The sequence below is a fragment of the Triticum aestivum genome, chromosome 7A, assembly GCF_018294505.1.
Source record: "Triticum aestivum cultivar Chinese Spring chromosome 7A, IWGSC CS RefSeq v2.1, whole genome shotgun sequence".
Classification (NCBI taxonomy): domain Eukaryota; kingdom Viridiplantae; phylum Streptophyta; class Magnoliopsida; order Poales; family Poaceae; genus Triticum; species Triticum aestivum.
In genome coordinates, this window is record NC_057812.1 from 276433122 (window position 1) to 276455493 (window position 22372).

The 22372-nt window shown below is 44.1% G+C and overlaps 1 long non-coding RNA gene across 1 annotated transcript; it reads right to left on the reverse strand.

Moving 5' to 3' along the window:
• Positions 1-328: 328 nt before the first annotated feature.
• Positions 329-1334, reverse strand: LOC123151172 (uncharacterized). Its single transcript, XR_006475534.1, has 2 exons — positions 1062-1334; positions 329-987 (listed from the first exon to the last, which is right to left on the reverse strand). It is a non-coding gene; the product is annotated as an uncharacterized lncRNA (long non-coding RNA).
• Between the last annotated feature and the right edge of the window lie 21038 nt (positions 1335-22372).

Genomic DNA, 22372 nt, shown 5'->3' on the forward strand with positions numbered 1-22372 from the left:
GTTATTAAACATGCAAGATGATGCCACCATGTTAAACTAGGCAAAATTCTACCCCATTTACATATAAAGTTTATTAAAATCCGAGTTACGGTTATTTAGTTATGAATTAAAGCATTTTAACATGGCATAGGGGCAAATTATATGCAAACAACATTTTAAGCATTCTAAACATGGATGAAAATGACATATTATGAAACTAGATGAAAAACTAAGCATATTTCATATATAATTCACTTTAATCCGATGCACGAATTGTGAGTTATTATATGCATGTTGTGCAAGGGTTTTTTTGTAAATCTGTAAACTCCTGGATAAATAGATAAATCACTCCGCGAAAAAAAAACATGAGTCAGGCCAAAACTGGCTCGAACTGGGCTCTACAGGAGCAACCGAAGATGGGCTTCCTCACATTGGGCTTCACAGAGCCGGTCCCTGCTGGAGAGGTTGCTCACATGGGCCAAGGCCCGTCTAGTGGAGAGGTAGGCCGGCCTTGGTAGTTGCTGGGCTTGGAGGCGGTCCGCTGGGCCTCAGGTGGTGGATGGGAGGCAGGCCGATGCAACGCTTCGGGTCAACGCGAGCAGCTGGACTCCTCGTTTGTTGCAGGGGAGAACAGGGCGATGGCGCTGCTGGACAGCGGCGAGGCGGGGAACTCCGGCGGGACGACGGGGATGGAGCAGACGGGTGAATCCAGCCTTGCTGGAGACCAATCTAGCCGGAGGAAGGGTCGAGCTCGTCCAACGGGAGTGGAACATGGTGCTGGGACTTGGCGGGGCGACGGCATGCTAGGACTTGGGTGGCTCGATGAAAAGGAGCAGTAGCCGACAGGCGTGGCTCCTGCAGAGGCTCCGGCGACGCTGGTAGTGGCCCGAGGAAGCGGATCCGGGCAGCAAGATCCTCGAGACCCACCAGATCGAGTCAGAGGGCAGGCAGAGGTTGCAGGCGAGGCAGAGCTCCTGCTGGATGGTGCCATGGTTGCTGCCTGAGTTCCTGGACAGAGAGAGTGGAAATGAGAGAGGAGGAGGAGCACGGGAAGGAGGAAGAATGATAGGGAGGAGGCTGACGCTCATCTGGTGGCTGCTGGTTCGCTCGCCGGCGTGGAGGTTGGTGGTGACGCGGGGTCGAGGGGCTCCTCCCCTCGATCCAATTGAGAGTGAGGGAGCAGGGAGGAGCACGAGAGGAGCTCGGGGTAGGGGCACGCGAGAGCAGTGGCTGGAAGGCTCTCGGTGTCTTGAGGTGATAGGGGAATCGGGCGAACGGTGCTGGTTGGAGGAGGTGGGCGAGGGGATCAGGGAGGATCCCGATGTGGGATTTGATTGTCGCGGCGGCGAGGAGGAATGATGGGACAGACTCCCTAGAAGTTAGGGTTGGACCTATATATATACACCAGGTGGATTAGGTTAGGGGCTACCTCATCCCTGCGATCGTAATCGGACGGTCGCGAATAAAATAGTTAGGGAGCCCAAATAAGAAAATGATGACGTTTTGTAGATGTTTGGGGATGATCCGGACACAACGGTGGCGACAGTCCGGGTCGGGTCTGGGACAACTTTTCGGACGCGCGCGCGAGGGGGTTTGATGCACTGAGCAGAGAGGGTTTCAGACTGTGCGGTCGCATCGGACAACTCCAGAAGCGAAGAGGGGAAGGAGGATGGACTAGGTGGGCTGTGGCGAGACTGCGAGGGGGAGGAGAGAGAGAGGGCCCGGCATCTGTTTCCGGAGACCGAAAACGTCCAACGTTAGACAGACTATAATGTCGCTATAGTTTAACGGTTGGGCTATCAAACGAACTCTGAATGCGATGAAACTTGACAGGCGGTCCATCTACACTATAATAAGACCACACGCCAACTTTCAACCCAAACCGAGAACATTTTCCGGCCACTTATAAAATACTATTTTGGACATGCCTCGGGCGCGTGCAAGTGTGTCTGGGCTCAGAACGGACAACAGACGGAACTGGGGAAACCCGGACGGATGCAAGTTTTGAAAAACATGATGATGCAATGCACATGATGACATGGCAAGATGCAACACGCAATCAAAAGACATGGCAACAACAGCGAATAACTAGAAGACACCTGGCACATCGGTCTCGGGGCGTCACACCTATGGACCGCCACCCAGGCTCAAAGGGATCATAAGATTATTCATGCTAGAAACTTCCGTGTGGAGCCACAAGCTATTATGGGCTCTAGCATAGTTGAGTAAGTTGCGTGAAGCTCTTGAAGAGGTGGATCAGCAGGTAGAGGGGTGTAGGTTTGGTATGGTCTGCCCGGAGTAAGAAGTTAATGCTTCTAAAAGACTGTGTCTCGGTCATCTGTTTCTCAAACACCATGTAGTGCGAGAAACCCAATGGAGGCGATCGAGTCTTGTGGGGAAAAGTGCGCAAACCTCTGCAGAGTGTACAAACTAATCATGGTTAGCCGTGTCCCTAGTTATGGACATCTTGAGTATCTGGTTCTTGGATTATCATATTGATCTCAACATGTTACTTAAATAATTTGTTGGGTTATTGATGTTAATTTGGGATTGAGTTGGAGGAACCTTCTCAATATTTATCAACCAACTTTGTAGTTAAATAAAATATATTCCTTTGAAGTAGGGAAAAATTGTCTTTTTGCAAAAACATTATAACCATAGAGCTTTTCCACCAGCCAAATATGCATGTAGTGATAGCCTTTATTCATCATTATCCTATGGTGTGAAATCACCAGTACATTCAATGTACTGACCCTTTGTGGCTGCAACGTCTCATGTTGCAGGATTCTTACGACGAGTAAGTGATACGTTAGGGTTACGATTTCTACACTCAACTTTGCCGTTGGTGTTGATGGGAATCCACAACCTTGTTGTTACTTCTGCTATTTGGATCGAGGTAATAGTATTTACGTTACTTTATACATGTGATTTACCTCTGTTATAAATCCTCGAGTACTGTGTGTGTCAGCATACCGATCCAGGGATGAAACTTACGCACAGAGACTTGACGGCTGAGGTCGGGTCGCTACAAGATGGTATCAGAGAACATGTTGACTGTAGGACGTGACCCCTAGAAACTAGCAAGCCCATAGGAAAGCTTTTCTCTACAACTTCTTTTTCAAAAGATTTGTTACCTCTCTTCTCTTCTGAGCTTATTCAAATATTCCCTTTTAGTTAGACCATACCCCTTTTCCCCTTTTGACCACATGAAGATTCGACTGATGAGACCACTCCAAGAAGGACAAGATATCGGACAACTAAGACCACTTTGGAATGAAGATGATTTTTACCATGCAACAGAATAATGGAAACTGCAACGGTTGAAGACTCCGAAGAATAGGAGAATTTGGAGGCTATGAAGAATTTCCAGATTTAGTATGACCTAGTAAGGCTACCCTTATGAAACTTGGCAGACTATGGAAGCTGTTAATACCCGAGATCAAGGTGTATTGGAGAAAGACCGGAGCATGGAGAGTTAAAAACTCGAAGTTCTATCAAGAAAACCCTAAGGCTGGAGATATCAACTATCGAAGATAGCTCTTAGCAATGACAAGGGCAGAAACATGGTTATCCGTGATGTCATCGCCACTAATACTATGGTCGCCGAGCTGAGATAAGCATGCATTTCTTCGGAAGGATTGGATGGTAGAAGGCTGATGGAGCATCTATCAGCAAAAGATGAAGTTTTAACCTTAGCTGGTGTATCACCAGGATCTGGAGTAGTACATCAAGAAGTTTAAGATGGTCTTGTAGGAAGTCATATTAGACAAGGAAGCATTTCGTGAAGAACTCAGGAACCAGAAGCTGAAAGTAGCCAAGCTAGAGGAGCTACAACCTCGAGATACCGGAGATTTGTCAGGAACTGAAGGACAGTAGGACTGCGGTTCATGCTAAGGATGTTGAAAACCAGAAGTTTGGAACACAACTCCAGAATATTAAAGGATGTCACTAGAGACTTCGCGTCAACAGAAATCTGGCAAAGGAACTTGAGGAGGACAAGCATGATCGGAAGAAGCCATCAGAGACATGAACAAGACCTGAAGAGTCTGGCGACGTTGAAGATTTATTAACCTTTAGAAGACCAAACCCCTGTTATATACCTACGTTAGATGCGATGATTGTGAGCTGGCATTTGTTTGATGTTTTTCCGATAGCCACAAATAAAATCTGTCTCTTGAAAACTATTGTTTGCATTGTGTGTATCCCTCTCTATCTCTCCTATCCCACCCCAAAACCCATGGACCCCATAGAGGAGGAATGGAGATGAGCTTGTATTGTCTGGACCGATGAGTCAATTGGAGACAGACCGATGGATTCAGAACATGGAGGATCATATAGAGAATGACCCTATAGCCGGAAAGGATATGACCCAACATGCTCTTCAGGGTTTTGAAGGAGGTGCTGCTACTTGGTGGAGGATGTACCAAACCATCAATGGATGGCAAGGAGTAACCGCTTGGGAAGAATTTAAGTTGACTCTGCTAAAGTCTCGGCTTGTGTCCCAGAAGTTGAAGCCTTATGGAAATGACATGGAGAAACCTGGTGCATGCAAGCCTTGTGGAGAAATAGGACACAACCATAAAGAACACCAGGATGAATACCCTCCTAAGTGGGGGATTACCAAAAGAGTTACCCAAGGATCTTAGGGAACTTCGCTTGGAGATAGTCCCCATAGGTTTTGTTGCAGCAATGGAAGTTCAGTCAACATTAGTGGGAAAGATTCGAGAAGCCCAGAAGGATGACAAAGAGATTGCCGAGATAAAAGAGAGAATGAGCAAAGGAAAGGCCAAGGGTTTTCTTGAGGATGAGCACAACACCTTATGGTTTGAGGACAGTGTACATATACCCAATAATGCAGAGATCAGGAAGTTAATACTTCAGGAAGCCCACGATTCGCTATACTCGATTCACCCCGGAAACACCAAGATGTATTTGGATTTGAATGAGTGTTTCTGGTGGACTGGTATGAAGAAGGATATTGCGGAGTGTGTAGTCGTAGGTAATATATGCCAGAGAGTAAAGGCAGAGCATCAGAAGCCAGCAAGATTACTATAGCCTATGCCGATACCCGAATGGAAGTGGGATAAGCTTGGCATGGATTTCATTACCGGATTTCCTAGAACCCGATCGGGATATGATTCTATCTGGGTAGTAGTTGATTCGCCTGACCAAAGTGGCTCACTTTATCCCAGTGAAAACCACCTATACAAGTGACAAGTTGGCCAAGATGTATATGACCAGGATCTATGTATGCATGGAGTTCCGAGGACCATCTATCAGATAGAGGAACACAGTTTACCTCAAAGTTTTGGAATCAACTGCACCAGACTTTGGGTACTAGGCTAGACTTCAGTACAACCTTTCATTCGCAGACACATGGATAGACCGAGAGAGTCAACCAGATTCTGGAGGACATGTTGAGAGCGTGTGCGCTAGATTATGGATCTAGTAGGGATGATAATCTACGTTACACGGAGTTCTCATACAACAACAGTTACCAAGCCAGTTTGAAGATGGCCCCTTTTGAAGCTTTGTATGGGAGAAGGAGCCAGACACCGTTGATGTGGGATGAAGTTGGAGACCGTCAGTTGTTTGGACCAAATGTGATCAAGGAGTCAGAAGAGAATGTTAAGTTGATTCGAGATAGATTGAAGGTAGCTCAGTCCGGGCAGAAGAGTTATGCAGACTCAAAAATGCAAGGAGGTAGTCTATGAAATTGGAGATAGAGCATGTCTTCGTGTGTCCCCTCTGCGAGGAGTTAAACGATTTGGAGTTAAGGGAAAGTTAGCCCCGAGATTTGTAGGACCATACCGAGTTTTGGAGCGTATGGGAGAAGTGGCCAACAAGTTGGAGTCACCCGAAGGACTGTGAGGAGTTCATGATGTGTTTCATGTTTCCCAGTTGAAGAAGTGCCATGCAGAGATGGCCAATATTCCCCTGTAAGGACGCTTGACCGTGGAAAGGATAATGATGTTCCACGAAGTGGAATATGGACTTCATAAGTATAAGTTTTTATCTCGGTATGTGGGATATCCCACGAGGATGAAGAGATAAATTACTATTGGATATAAAGGAGGTATGATGTCGGAAATATGGATCAATGGAAACTCCATGATGAGTCTGAGTAATCATGTCCTAGTTTGGTGCCAATAGAAGGAAAGAAGACAGTACAATTGGATGGATTTAAGAATACTAGGAAGTTGGAAGTTGGAATAATGATCAGTTGCCCGATGATAAGTTCAAGGACTACAAGTGATGAGATGGGCCATAACCCACAGGCCCCAGGACCTGCCAAGAATCAAGCACATTCTTGCTGAAGGAAAAACCCTGGAAGAAGTTACGATTTTATCGACAGACGATCTTATAGGAGTAATGCAAAACCTGAGAGTTGTATAGGAACGATAAATGTTTGTTTGGCTTGCAGAATTAATGGATTTATCCGAACTTGGTTCGTCGGCAAGAGAAATTCTGCAATGCTTGTGAGGATGACCGAGTGTTAGAATGCGAGATTCACTAAACCGTATACAGGGTAATGATTTGGGTGTGGGATGGATTGATCACCATACCGACTTACTCTAATTATTCGCCTTGCTATATGGGATGGTAAATCTTAGGGACTTACCTATAGTAGAGAGACGATGATCAAAAACCTTGTTTAAACCTTAGAATGGTATAAGTATTTTCCCCTTGTACAAGGCAGCTGCTGCCAATCGTAGTTATACGGTGAGGATCAACCCAGACCCATTTCCTGCAGGAGAAACCATAAATTGTTGACCACCATGAGATATCGATAGTCGTTTAGTATTGGCGCCAGACTCGTCAGCTAAGAAGACCCAGTCACAGAAGAACCTTACCAAGATGAAAGACAGAAGAATTGTGGTAAAGGTTATGCCACTACCGGAAGTGCCCAGAGAAAGAATTTTCCCGAGGATTTGAGAAGACCGACACTGTTAACAATATGGATGAAGTATATGAGTTTTGATGGAACCGTAACCATGCTTCTAAGGGTGGTAGCACCCCAGACCCCCTCCTACGACAATTGATGGATTTTGAGGAGACCCCCAAACCCTAACCTTTTTCTTGCTAGCCTCTTCGAATCTCGAGGGCAAGATTCATTTTAAGGGTGGTAGGTTTATGACATCCCAAAATTCTGAATTTTGGAATGTTATAATAAATAGATAGTTTTGATTGTTGTGTGATTGATTGACTAAAAGTGTGTGAATTCGATTTTTTTAAAGTTAAATGAGAGGGAATAAAAGGACTTTCCCAAACTTTCATTTATGATCTCTGGGAATTCAAATTCTTTTCAAATACAAAACCCTGGAGAGAAGATGACATGACTTCTTCCATTTAAATAAATGAAAAGGGTTTTGAAAAGATTTGAATTTCATTTGGAAATATTTTTAATTCATAAACTTCAAGCAACTCAATGATTTTTATGAGAGAAGATAAAATGACTTCTTCAAATTATATGAAATATGAGTTGGGAGTTTTAAAAGGATCAAATTCAAAGTCCTTTTGATTCCCTACAATAGAAAATTGGAGAAAAATTAATTTGAAATCATTTTGGTATTTTTAAAATGATTTTATTGAGTTTTTATTGCACCAGTAGCACTGTCTCATTTATTCAAATTTTTGTGGATTTTATTTGGTGCTAGAAAAATGTCCATGTCGTAGAAAATCTTTTTCTGAAAATTTTGATATATTATATGCCTATATAATATTTTTAATTATTTTGTTTTTATTATTTTAATTGTGTGGAAAATGGTTTTTTTAACTTCTTCGCCGACTGGGCCAGCCCAACACCCAACCGGGCCAGGCCAAGCCAGCCCAGCCGACCGCGCCGTCTCCCTCCTCGCATAGGAGACCGGCGGCCGCACGCCTCCCGAGCGCCGACCTCGGCGTTCGTGTCCGCTCCGGCCTCCTCTGCCCCCTCCTCCAAGCTTCGCGCCGCCTCTCTCCTCTATATAATCCGGAGTCCCGGGCCCTGCCTCTCTCTCTCCCCGCATCTCGCCGCCTCCCGCCGCGATGCGCTGCCGTCGCCGAGACCGCCGCTGTGCCACACTCACCGCTTCTCGCCGTCCCGCGCCGCTAGCTGCTGCCGCTCGCCGCCTAGCACTGCGCCGCGCCGCAGTAGCCACCTCCCGCGGCGCGCAGCCCCGCCGCCGTCTCACCATTGCCGCATCGCATCTGCCGCCGCATTTCCCGTTGCAGCCACCGGAAACCGCCATCCCGTTGACCCGCCGTGGACCAGTAAAACCGCCCGGTCCAATCCGGTTTATTTTCAGCCTTTGGTTCTTTTGTTTAGACCCGGTTTTTCTTAATAACCTAGTTAAGTAGTGAATGTTCGTTGTGTTAGTCTTCGCAGCGAACGTTTTCGTCATATAAGTTTCTGTAGCGAACGCTCGCTATTTAGTCTTTTTCTTTTATTTTAGTTTTCTGCCAGGGACCCGTTTGTGAGTATTTTATTTACAGATTGGCCCTGTTTTTCATACTAGCATAACTTTTTACTCGTTAGTCCAAATCCCACGAAACCAACGCTCACTTCTTCGTTATGATCCCCTCTATCCAATAATCCAACTTAAACATGTTTTTGAAAGTTTAAAATTTGAATTAGACCAGATTTGAATTCAAACTTCGTTTGATCATAACTTGAGTTTCGTAGCTATGTTTGAGTTGATTCTTTTTGCAAATCGAAGCTCTTGACCTAAACTTTCTGATAAGGACAAATTCACATAATTTTGGTACTGTTAGAAATTGTTTTATGTTGAAAGAGTTATTTGCTTGGTTTTGAAGTTTTCCGAATCGTCTTCTTCGATCTTTCTGATCTTTTGAGTGATTGCTTATGTGTGGTTACTATTGCTTGCTTACGATAGATTGACCGGAGTGTGACGAGTAGAACTATCAAGAGTTATGAGTGCGAATCATCTTCATCAACATTGCAGGAAAGTTCACACTTTGATCATATCCCTTTATCACCCAGTTTTTATGCATTAGTTCCAATCCTCAAACATTGCATGGTTAGGATGTCATTAACATGTGGGTATCAGGAAGTAGTTGATGAGGTAGAACCTATTGCCTTATTACATTTAAACCCTTGGGAGTTACTTACGAATTGCTTATATTGCTATGCTATGCTCGTAGACGTGGTTTGGGTGAGTGAAATCCATGACAGATGTGAGATTGTTAATTAATGGTTCAACTTAAGGTGGCAACTTAAATACACATCTGGGTGGATTGAGGCACCTGGAGTACCCAGTGTTGCCTCTATTTTTTGAAATCCTGGAGTACCCGTGTGATCTTCCTATGGACCGCCACCCAGGCTCAAAGGGATCATAAGATTATTCATGCTAGAAACTTCCGTGTGGAGCCACAAGCTATTATGGGCTCTAGCATAGTTGAGTAAGTTGCGTGAAGCTCTTGAAGAGGTGGATCAGCAGGTAGAGGGATGTAGGTTTGGTATGGTCTGCCCGGAGTAAGGAGTTCATGCTTCTGAAAGACTGTGTCTCTGTCATTCGTTTCTCAAACACCATGTAGTGCGAGAAACCCAACGGAGGCGATCGAGTCTTGTGGGGAAAAGTGCGCAAACCTCTGCAGAGTGTACAAACTAATCATGGTTAGCCGTGTCCCCAGTTATGGACATCTTGAGTATCTGGTTCTTGGATTATCATATTGATCTCAACACGTTACTTAAATAATTTGTTGGGTTATTGATGTTAATTTGGGATTGAGTTGGAGGAACCTTCTCAATATTTATCAACCAACTTTGTAGTTAAATAAAATATATTCCTTTGAAGTAGGGAAAAATTGTCTTTTCGCAAAAACATTATAACCATAGAGCTTTTCCACCAGCCAAATATGCATGTAGTGATAGCCTTTATTCATCATTATCGTATGGTGTGAATTTGCCAGTACATTCAATGTACTGACCCTTTGTGGCTGCAACGTCTCATGTTACAGGATTCTTACAACGAGTAAGTGATACGTTAGGGTTACGATTTCTACACTCAACTTTGCCGTTGGTGTTGATGGGAATCCAGAACCTTGTTGTTACTTCCGCTATTTGGATTGAGGTAATAGTATTTACGTTACTTTATACATGTGATTTACCTCTGTTATAAATCCTCGAGTACTGTGTGTGTCAGCATACCGATCCAGGGATGACACTTACGCACAGAGACTTGACCGTCTTAGGTCGGGTCGCTACACAGCCGCTGGAGTTTATCGTCCAGCTGTGCGGGCCTCCGCGTAGCCGTCTTCGACTTCCAACCCCTTTCGCAAGGGTGATGGAGGTAGAACAACCGCCATGACTGAGACTACACATGAGGGGCTGCTGTAATGGTAGCATGCAGGCGGACGTCGAGTTCCCCGAACCTCATGTCATGTTTCTCTGGCACGGCTGGAAAACCTTCGCTCGTGCCCACAGCTTGGCGACGGGGCACGTCCTTCACTTCAAGTTAATGGAGGCCACCTTTCTCTCCATCAAGGTCTTCGGGCGTTCGGGTGCTCACTTAGGGTGTTGCGCGGAGAGCTCGACCTACGATGAAAGCTCCTCCTCGAGCGACAGCAATGAGGAGGATAGTGACGGCGATGACGGCGGCACCGATGGGGAGGATGACGGCTCCGACTCCGGCTGAACACTAATGTCTGCTAGAACTATGTCGGTATTTCCCCAAAGAGGAAGGGATGATGTAGCATGGTGATGATAGGTATTTCCCTCAGTGATGAGACCAAGGTTATGATGTAGCAAGGTAATTTTGTATTTTTGGGTTTAATAGATCTGAAAATAAAAGGCAAATAAAATAGATCGCAAAGGAAAATAATATGAGAAAGAGACCCGGGGACCGTAGGTTTCACAAGTGGCTTCTCTCGAGAAAAATAGCAAACTGTGGGTAAACGAATTACTGTTGGGCAATTGATAGAACTTCAAATAATCACGACGATATCCAGGCAATGCTCATTATATAGGCATCACGCCCAAGATTAGTAGACCGACTCCTACCTGCATCTACTACTATTACTCCACACATCGACCGCTATCCAACATGCACCTAGTGTACTAAGTTCATGGAGAAACAGAGTAATGCAATAAGAAAGTTGACATGATGTAGATGTTGGAAATATGCCCTAGAGGCAATAATAAAGTGGTTATTATTATATTTCTGTGTTCATGATAATTGTCTATTGTTCATGCTATAATTGTATTAACCGGAAACCGTAATACATGTGTGAATACATAGATCGTTATATGTCCCTAGTAAGCCTCTAGTTGACTAGCTCGTTGATCAATAGATGGTCATGGTTTTCTAACCTTGGACATTGGATGTCATTGATAACGGGATCAGATCATTGGGAGAATGATGTGATGGACAAGACCCAATCCTAAGCGTAGCACAAGATCGTGTAGTTCGTTTGCTAAAGCTTTTCTAATGTCAAGTATCATTTCCTTAGACCATGAGATTGTGAAACTCTTGGATACCGTAGGAATGCTTTAGGTGTACCAAACGTCACAACGTAACTGGATGGCTATAAAGGTGCACTACAGGTATCTCCAAAAGTATCTGTTGGGTTGGCACAAATCAAGACTGGGATTTGTCACTCCGTATGACGGAGAGGTATCTCTGGGCCCACTCGGTAATGCATCATCATAACGAGCTCAACGTGACTAAGGAGTTATCCACGGGATCATGCGTTACGGAACAAGTAAAGAGACTTTCCGGTAACGAGATTGAACGAGGAATGGGGATACCGACGATCGAATCTCGGGCAAGTAACATACTAATTGACAAAGGGAATTGTATACAGGATTGATTGAATCCCCGACATCGTGGTTCATCTGATGAGATCATCGTGGAACATGTGGGAGCCCACATGGGTATCCAGATCCCGCTGTTGGCTTTGGCCGGAGAGATGTCTCGGTCATGTCTGCATGGTTCCCGAACCCCTAGGGTCTACACACTTAAGGTTCGGTGACGCTAGAGTTGTTATGGGAAATAATATGTGGTTACCGAAGGTTGTTCGGAGTCCCGGATGAGATCCCGGACGTCACGGGGAGTTTTGGAATGGTTCGGGGATAAAGATTTATATATGGGAAGTCCTTATTCGGTCGCTGGAAGTGTTCGGGGGTTACCGGTATTGTACCGGGACCACCGAAGGGGTTCCGGGGGTCCACTGATAGGGTCCACCTGCCCTGGAGGGCCCTATGGGCTGAATATAGAGGGGAACCAGCCCCTAGGTGGGTTGGGCGCCAACTCTCCCCTAGGGCCCATGCGCCTAGGGTTGGGGGAAACCCTAAAGGGGGCGCCCCCCGCCTGGCTTGGGGGGCAAGCCTCCCCTTGGCCGCCGCCCCCCTCTAGATGCATCTAGGGGGCGGCCCCATCTCCCTTGACCTTATATATAGCAGGGGGTGGGAGGGCAGCCATACCCTTCCCCTGGCGCAGCCCTCCCCCTCTCCAACACCTCCTCCTCCTCCGTCACACTTGGCGAAGCTCTGCCGGAGAACCACGAGCTCCATCACCACCACGCCGTCATGCTGTCGGAGTTCTCCCTCAACTTCTCCTCTCCCCTTGCTGGATCAAGAAGGAGGAGACGTGCCGGGGCTGTACGTGCAGAGGCGCTGTTGTTCGGTGCTTAGATCAGAATCGACCACGATCTGAATCGCTGCGTGTACGACTCCATCAACCGCGTTCTTGCAACTCTTCTGCTATATACAAGGGCAAGGGAGAGGGGGCGCCCCCCGCCTGGCTTGGGGGGCAAGCCTCCCCTTGGACGCCGCCCCCCCTCTAGATGCATCTAGGGGGGCCGGCCCCCTCTCCCTTGCCCTTATATATAGCGAGGGGGGGGGGTGGAGGGGCAGCCATACCCTTCCCCTGGCGCATGCCTCCCCCTCTCCAACACCTCCTCCTCCTTTGTCGCGCTTGGGGAAGCTCTGCTGGAGAACCACGAGCTCCATCACCACCACGCTGTCGTGCTGTCGGAGTTCTCCCTCAACTTCTCCTCTCCCCTTGCTAGATCAAGAAGGAGGAGACGTCCCCGAGCTGTACGTGTGTTGAACGTGGCGGCGCCGTTGTTTGATGCTTAGATTGGAATCGATCGCAATCTGAATCGCTGCGTGTACGACACCACCAACTGCGTTCTTGCAACGCTTCCGCTTAGCGATCTTCAAGGGTATGAAGATGCACTCCCTCTCTCTCATTGCTAGCATCTCCTAGATTGATCTTGGTGACACGTAGGAATATTTTTGAATTGTTGCTACGTTCCCCAACAGTGGCATCATGAGCTAGGTCTATGTGTAGATTCTATGCACGAGTAGAACACAGAGTAGTTGTGGGCGATGATTTGTTCAATTTTCTTACTGTTACTAATCTTATCTTGATTCTGCGGCATTGTGGGATGAAGCGGCCCAGATTGACCTTACACATATGCTTACGTGAGACTGGTTCCACCGACTGACATGCACTTGATGTATAAGGTGGCTAGCGGGTGTTTGTCTCTCCCACTTTAGTCGGATCGGATTCGATGAAAAGGGTCTTATGAAGGGTAAATAGCAATTGGCATATCATCGTCGTGGTTTTGCATAGGTAAGAAACGTTCTTGCTAGAAACCCATAGCATCCACGTAAAACATGCAACAGCAATTAGAGGACGTCTAACTTGTTTTTGCAGGGTATGCTATGTGATGTGATATGGCCAAAAGGATGTGATGAATGATATATGTGATGTATGAGATTGATCATGTTCTTGTAATAGGAATCATGACTTGCATGTCGATGAGTATGACAACCGGCAGGAGCCATAGGAGTTGTCTTAATTTATTGTATGACCTGTGTGTCAATGAAAACACCATGTAATTACTTTACTTTATCGCTAACCATTATCCATAGTAGTAGAAGTAATAGTTGGCGAGACAACTTCATGAAGACACGATGATGGAGATCATGATGATGGAGATCATGGTGTCATGCCGGTGACAAAGGTGATCATGCCGTGCCTCGAAGATGGAGATCAAAAGGCGCAAGATGATATTGGCCATATCATGTCACTTTATGATTTGCTTGTGATGTTTGTCATGTTTACATCTTATTTGCTTAGAACGACTGTAGCATAAATAAGATGATCCCTCACTAAAATTTGAAGACAAGTGTTCCCCCTAACTATGCACCGTTGCAAAGGTTCGTTGTTTCGAAGCACCACGTGATGATCGGCTGTGATAGATTCCAATGTTCTCATACAATGGGTGTAAGCCAGATTTACACATGCAAAACACTTAGGTTGACTTGATGAGCCTAGCATGTACAGACATGGCCTCGGAACATGTCGTGGTTTTGTCATGGCAGATGTCCTTGTGAAAGGACTTAGTCGTGGAGCCATCGCTACGGGTTAGCTTAAAGGGTTTAAAGCGGACAAAGGATGCAAGAGTTTTATACTAGTTCGGCCCCTTACGATGAAGGTAAAAGCCTACTCCAGTTGTGATGGAATTACTAGGGTTTCGATGACCAGGGAGCGAATCCGCTTTGCCTGGCTCTCGAGTTGTTGTCTGTTGTCCCTAAACCGCCGCCGGGTCACCCCTTTATATACATAGGTCGACATCCATCGGTTTACAGAGTCCTGAGGCCGGATCGTAAACGTGTCCGGCTCGGTCTCTACTCCTATCTTACAATACAAGTTATATATCAATGTCAGTTTATGTCTACATGCCTTAACCCGCCTTTGGGCCTTGGGCCTTCATAAAGCGCCATCATCTTTGTCTTCATGGTCTTCAAATAAAATAATCATCACGGGGATAACCCGGCTTCTCCTAGCCGGTTTATGTCCAGTAGTAATATCCCCAACATTAGGCCCCAGATTGATTTGAACTTGTTCATGTCAATCTTCAACACTTAGAAAAATTCCTCCCTTTGCACCTTCGCATAGATCTTGTAAACCGCCGTGACGTCATGCTCCAGATTGGTAGTAAACCGCCATGACGTCACCTGTTCATTAAAACCGAAGATACCCTTTATTAATGAGCATTCAACAATCGAGGCGACAACCTCATTATATATCCATTTTTTGGGCTCCTCGATTCCCGCGCGTGTCGCTTATCTCTTTGCCCTTATAAATAGGGCGGAGGATCCCTCTCCTTTTCCTCTCGTTGCCTCCTTGTCCCTTCTTCCTCCTCGCGATGCCTCTGCACCCGAGCGCCGCCACCGTCGTCGAACTTCGCCTCTGCCTCACCATCGGCCGCTGCATCAACCTGATCACACAAGAGAAATGCGGCGCACCTCCGCTGCTTCAACATCTTTAGTAAGTCTTTCCCTCTTTCCTCTGTAGATCCACTTAGGGTTCATACGGGTTCATGGTGTTCTTCTCTTGTTCTTCGTTATTCCATAGCCAGCAGACCTCAAGCTTGACGCGTTCCGTGTGGTAGCTATAGTAATCCTTATCTCGGCTATCAACCAAACCTTATACGCATAAAAACTTGATCTGGACCTTTGTGAACTGCTCTAGGACCAACTTTTTTTAGGTCTAAATCCTTTTCTTTTCCTGACTTGTGGTAGATCCAAAATGCCAATGTGATCTTGTGAAACCTGTTTTTTCCTTACTTAGTCATTTTTTGCCTCAGATCTGTACCTTCCTTATTTGTGTAGGCGGTTTATCCTTGTAGAAAATAATCTGTCATATGCCATCAGTCCCCTTGTAAACCGCTCGTCGCTTTACCATTTATAACTGCATCAGCCTCTGGGTTAATAATTTTACATGCTTGAATTCCCTTTTCTTAACCTGTTACGCTTTATGCCTTGTCAATCATGAATCATAAACCAACAGTAATATTTTCCAGCTCTTCACTTGCAATGGCCAAACAATTCTATGCCTGTAACTGGGTCCCTTCTCGGGCTACTGAGGAGCAACTGGATGGATGTGTCAAAATTGACACTTTACCTAAGCGGAGTGAAATCTAGTGGCGAGTTCCCGGTCCAGAAAACCCTCCTACCCCCAGAGATGGCTGATACGTCTCCGTCGTATCTACTTTTCCAAACACTTTTGCCCTTGTTTTGGACTCTAACTTGCATGATTCGAATGGAACTAAGCCGGACTGACGCTGTTTTCAGCAGAATTACCATGGTGTTATTTATGTGCAGAAACAAAAGTTCTCGGAATGACCTGAAACTTCACGGAACAACTTTTCGGAAATAATAAAAAATCCTTGCAAAAGATGAAGGCCAGGGGCCCCACCACCTGTCCATGAGGGTGGGGGCGCGCCTGTCCCCCTAGAGTGCGCCCCCTACCTCGTGGGCCCCCTGGAGCTCCTCCGACCACAACTCCAACTCTATATATTTGGTTTCGGGGAGAAAAAAATCAGAGAGAAGTATTCATCACATTTTACAATACGGAGCCGCCGTCAAGCCCTAAAACCTCTCGGGAGGGCTGATCTGGAGTCGATTCGGGGCTCCGGAGAGGGGAATCCGTCGCCATCATCATCATCAACCATCCTCCATCACCAATTTCATGATGCTCACCGCCGTGCGTGAGTAATTCCATCGTAGGCTTGCTGGACGGTGATGGGTTGGATGGGATCTATCATGTAATCAAGTTAGTTTTGTTAGGGTTTGATCCATAGTATCCACTATGTTCTGAGACTGATGTTGCTATGACTTTGCTATGCTTAATGCTTGTCACTAGGGCCCGAGTGCCATGATTTCAGATCTGAACCTATTATGTTTTCATCAATATATGAGAGTTCTTGATCCTATCTTGCACGTCTATAGTCACCTATTATGTGTTATGATCCGTTAAGCCTGAAGTGACAATAATCGGGATACTTACCGGTGATGACCGTAGTTTGAGGAGTTCATGTATTCACTATGTGTTAATGCTTTGTTCCCGTACTCTATTAAAAGGAGGCCTTAATATCCCTTAGTTTCCGCAAGGACCCCGCTGCCACGGGAGGGTAGGACAAAAGATGTCATGCAAGTTCTTTTCCAGACTATATTCGGAATACATGCCTACATTATATTGATGAACTGGAGCTAGTTCTATGTCACCCTAAGTTATGGTTGTTACATGATGCACCACATCCGGCATAATTCTCCATCATCGATCCATTGTCTACGAGCTTTCCATATACTTATTTACTTTTCCGTTGCTATTGCTATCATCACTACAAAATACCAAAAACATTACTTTTACTACTGTTACCTTTTGCTACTGTTACTACTACTATCATATTACTTTGCTACTAAATACTTTGCTGCAGATATTAAGTTTCCAGGTGTGGTTGAATTGACAACTCGACTGCTAATACTTGAGAATATTCTTTGGCTCCCCTTGTGTCGAGTCAATAAATTTGGGTGGAATACTCTACCCTCGAAAACTGTCGCGATCCCCTATACTTGTGGGTTATCAAGACTATTTTCTGGCGCCGTTGCCGGGGAGCATAGCTCTATTATTTGAGTCACTTGGGATTTATATCTGCTTATCATTATGAAGAACTTGAAAGATCCAAGAACCAATATTTATCCCTCAACTACGAGGGGAGGTAAGGAACTGCCATCTAGCTCTGCACTTGATTCACCTTCTATTTTGAGTAAGCTTGCGACACCTAAACCTGCTTATGCTATTCGTTCTGATATGTCGCATGTTATTGATGATGCCACTTATGCTATACATGATACTTATGATGAAACTACTTCTATGGTTGATACTACTGTGCCACTTGGTGAATTTCTTGATGAACAACTTGCTAGGGCTAGAGAGAATGAAAATATTGAATCTGATAATACTGATGAAAGTGATGATGAAGACTTGCCTGTTATTTCTAAGGGTTATGTTTTTGATAAAGAAGCTTCTTTAGCTATTTTAGCTTGCAAAGATAGATACGAACTCAAGAGGTTATTAGCTAAATGGAATCAGCAATCTCTTAATGCTAGAATGAAACCTAAAACTGCTTTTGCTACTTCACCTATCTATGTTACTTTATGAATTCTCTGTTGATCCTGATATAATTACTTTGGTTGAATCTGATCCTTTTCATGGCTATGAATCTGAAACTGTTGTGGCACATCTTACTAAATTGAATGATATAGCCACCCTGTTCACTAATGATGAGAGAACTCGCTACTTTTATATCCTTAAAATATTTCCGTTCTCATTAAAGGGTGATGCTAAGATATGGTTTAATTCTCTTGATCCTGGTTGTGTGCGTAGTCCCCAGGATATGATTTATTACTTCTCTGCTAAATATTTCCCTGCTCATAAGAAACAAGCTGCTTTAAGGGATATATATAATTTTGTGCAAATTGAAGAAGAGAGTCTCCCACAAGCTTGGGGGAGGCTTCTCAAGTTACTTAATGCTTTGCCTGATCATCCTCTTAAGAAAAATGAAATACTTGATATCTTTTATAATGGACTAACCGATGCCTCCAGAGATTACCTGGATAGTTGTGCTGGTTCTGTTTTCAGGGAAAGAACACCGGATGAAGCTGAAATTCTATTGAATAATATGTTGACAAATGAAAATAATTGGACACTTCCTGACCAGCCAACTCCTGAGCCTATTCCTAAACCAACTCCGAAGAAGAGGGGTATTCTATTTCTCAGTCCTGAAGATATGCAAGAGGCAAAGAAATCTATGAAAGAAAAAGGTATTAAAGCTGAAGATGTTAAGAATTTACCTCCTATTGAAGAAATACATGGTCTTAATTTACCGCCTGTTGAAGAAACATATGATCTTAATCCTTTACCTATTGAAGAAACTCATGGTCTTGATAACCCGACATAGGTAGTAAAGGTAAATTCTCTCTATAGATATGATAAAGCTGAAATCCCATTTACTAAGTTTGCTAGCCCATGCTTAGATGAGTTTGATAAATTTATGGTTAAGCAAGAAGATTTTAATGCTTATTTTGGTAGACAATTGAAATACAAGTCAAATATGCTTGAACACTTGGGTGATTATATGGCTAATGTCAAAGGTGAACTTAAACTTATTAGTAAACATGCTTCTATGGTTACCACTCAAGTAGAATAAGTACTTAAAGCTCAAAATGATTTGCTCAATGAATTGAATAGTAAGAATAATGATTATGCTGTTAGAGTGGCTACTAGAACTGGTAGAATGACTCAGGAACCTTGTATCCTGAAGGCCACCCTAAGAGAATTGAGCAAGATTCTCAGAGAAATAATGTAGATGCACCTAGTCCTTCTAAAAGGAAGAAAAAGAAAAATGTGAGGACTTTGCATGCTTCTAGTGACCCTATTGCTCAACCACCTGAGAATCCAAATGATATTTCTATCTCTGATGCTGAAACACAATCTGGTAATGAACCTGAAACTAGTGATAATGTTAATGATAATGTTCATGATGATGCTCAACCTAGTAATGATAATGATGTAGAAATTGAACCTGCTGTTGATCTTGATAACCCACAATAAAAGAATCAACATTATGATAAGAAAGACTTTGTTGCTAGGAAACACGGTAAGGAAAGAGAGCCTTGGGTTCAGAAACCCATGCCTTTCCCTCCCAAACCATCCAAGAAAAAGGATGATGAGGATTTTGAGCGCTTTGCTGAAATGATTAGACCTATCTTTTTGCGTATGCGATTAACTGATATGCTCAAAATGAATCCTTATGCTAAGTATATGAAAGATATTGTTACAAACAAGAGAAAAATACTGGAAGCTGAAATTTCCACCATGCTTGCTAATTATACTTTAAAGGGTGGAATACCAAAGAAACTTGGAGATCCAGGAGTACCCACTATACCATGCTCCATTAAAAGAAACTATGTTAAAACTGCTTTATGTGATCTTGGAGCCGGTGTTAGTGTTATGCCTCTCTCTTTATATCGTAGACTTGATTTGAATAAGTTGACACCTACTGAAATATCTTTGCAAATGGCTGATAAATCAACTGCTATACCTGTCGGTATTTGTGAGGATGTGCCTGTTGTAGTTGCAAACGTTACTATTTTAACAGACTTTGTTATTCTTGATATTCCCGAGGACGATAGTATGTCTATTATTCTTGGAAGACCCTTTTTGAATACTGCAGGGGCTGTTATTGATTGCACTAAAGGCAATGTCACTTTTCATGTTAATGGTAATGAGCATACGGTACACTTTCCGAGGAAACAACCTCAAGTTCATAGTATCAACTCTATTGGAAAAATTCCATCGATTATATTTGGAGGTTTTGAATTTCCTCTTCCTACTGTCAAGAAGAAATATGATATTCTTATTATTGGGGATGTGCATATCCCCGTTGGGGTAACATAGTGTTATTCGAAATTTCTCCGGTTCCATGTTATTCGGAATGAGTTTGTTAACAAGACCTGATCAACCTTGTTAGTGGATTCCTTTTGATGAGCATGAGATGGATGAAACTAGAAGGCACAACCTTCTGTACCCTCCTTTTACTTTCTGTTATTTATATTAAATAAAATAGAAATAGTATTTTTCTGTCTGTTATCTGATTATCCGTGCAATATAAAAATACCCCAAAAATAAAAGTTCTCCAAATGCCCTGAAATTTAAATATGATTTTTTCTGGAATATTTGAGAATATTTGGCACTGAGAACACAACAGGGGGGGTCATCCACCTGGCCACGAGGGTGGAGGGCGCGCCCTACCCCCCAGGGCGCGCCCCCTGCCTCGTGGGTCCATGGTGGCCCTCCTCCACTTATCCTTTCACCCACACACTCCTTCTTCCTTCCCAAACATGAATATCCAGCTCATACCCGAGTCCAAGCTCGTTTTGCTGCCATTTTTGATCTCCTTGCTCAAAGCACCTCTCACAAAACTGCTTGGGGAGATTGTTCCTTGGTATGCAACTCCTCCATTGGTCCAATTAGCTTTTGTTCTAGTGCTTTATTCATTGCAAATGTATGCTGCCTAGGTGACCATGTTCTTGAGCTTGCATGTCAAATTTATATGGTTAAAAGTAGTTTTGATGCATGATACAGGCTCTAGGCACTTGTAGGAGTAGTTGCTATCAATATTATTGAGTTTGGCTTACTTTTATTTTGAAGTTACTAAAAATTTCAGAAATTTTTCAGAGGAAGAAATATGCTTAGGAAAATGTTCCAAGGTGGTTCTTCAAGGAAGCAAGGACCCAGGCTTGCAATGCGTGATGCTGATGAAGAGCCACCAAGAGACGCTCCAGTACGTCCTTGTGAATGGCCTTCTGAAATTTTTATGGATCGAGCGGGAATTAAGGAAGAATTTAACGCGTATTTGCGTAACGCTGATCTTGTGAGCTTCGAGGAAGAGAAGTGCAGCCAGTATCATTATCTCACTAGTTCCCTTGTGAGGAGGTTTGAATTTTCATCTTCACGTAATTCTCCAACTGTCCTGTTTGATCTTTATGAAAATTCTTACACTATGGACTTAGAGGATTTTACCACTGCTTGCAAACTTCCACAATGGGGTAGTTTCAGGGATCCTCGCAAATCTGAATTTAGAGATTTTCTTGCTAGTATAACCGTGGGAGAATCTAGAGATATAACACAAGCTACCATAGGGAGCATTCACTTTCCTGCTATACATTATTTTGCTCTCTTCATAGGTAGATGCATTAATGGTAAAGATGAGGCATGCCACATGTGTGTCCCCGACCTCAATATTCTTAGGAGTGCTGTGTTAGGAGATAAATCTTATAATTTGGGAGCCATTATTGCACGTAGGTTGCATCTTAATAGATTTAATGGAGATTTCTTTGGTGGAATTTATGCAACCCGCATAGCTAATTTTCTTGGTGTAGCCATACGCGAAGATGATATTGAATTACCCCCTGCTTACCTAGACTTTAATGCTATGGTTCACCACCAGTTTGTCGAGAGGAATGAATCACCTCTCCAGTATCGTTTAATCTTTGACAGACGTCGTGCTGTCCATATTACTCTCCCTGCTCCTGCCTTCTTTGATTATCAGGCAAAAGGAAGATATGTTATTACCAGAGAGGAGGCAGATGAGTACGAGAGGAGGGCGGAGGCCGCTTGTCGCCACGCTGCAGCTCAGGAGGCGATAGCCGCTGCATCTCAGTACGACCCCAACTTTTACTATGGATATCCGCCAGGCCAGCCGTGGCCATAGACCAACTTAGGCCAAAAGCCTAAGCTTGGGGGAGTACGTATTTCTCACCGACATTACATTTATGTTCACACACTCATTGCTAGATGTCGGTGCTCATACTTTTTCATTGTATCATCCATGCTAGTTTATTTCCTTTTTATGCTTTATTCTTGTGTGTTTGATAAACCTTAAGAAAAACAAAAAAAATTAGTTGTAGCTTTTAATTAGTTTACTTTCTATGCTTGTAGTATTAATTAAAAAGAAAACCCAAAAAGATTTCATGTTCTTCTTTTACTTGTTGGGAGCTCTCCCGTGTAAATAGTTTTATTTCTTTTCTTTG